Genomic DNA, 512 nt, shown 5'->3' on the forward strand with positions numbered 1-512 from the left:
CCCTAAACCCTAAAAAGCCTTCGATTGCGTGGCCTGTGGGTAGCTTGAGCTGCCTATACACCCCGTAGGCGTGAAATGCATATTTATATTTATAAAAGCCAAAACGAAGCGAAGAACTGCTGCTGCTGCTGCTGCTGCTGCAGCTGCAGCAGGTGCTCCTGATGCTGCTGCTGAACGTGTTGCTGCTGCAGCAGGTGTTCCTGCTGCTGCTGCTGCACGCGTTGCTGCTGCTGCTGCACGCGTTGCTGCTGCAGCAGGTGGTCCTGCTGCTGCTGCACGTGTTGCTGCTGCAGCATGTGGTGTTGCTGCTGCTGCTGCTGTTACTGCTACAGCTTCTCCTTCGAGCTGCAGCAGCAGCAGCAGCAGCAGCAATATACCCCCATTGGCGTAGTCCATTTGAAGCGGCGAATCCCCCCTAACCCCCTCTGAGGGTTTAGGGTTTAGGGTTTAGGGTTTAGGGTTTAGGGTTTATGCTGCAGTATCGGGGCTGGGGCAGGGCACAGTATAACAAA

Source organism: Eimeria mitis, genomic scaffold (assembly GCF_000499745.2).
Source record: "Eimeria mitis Houghton genomic scaffold, Emh_scaff423, whole genome shotgun sequence".
NCBI lineage: Eukaryota > Apicomplexa > Conoidasida > Eucoccidiorida > Eimeriidae > Eimeria > Eimeria mitis.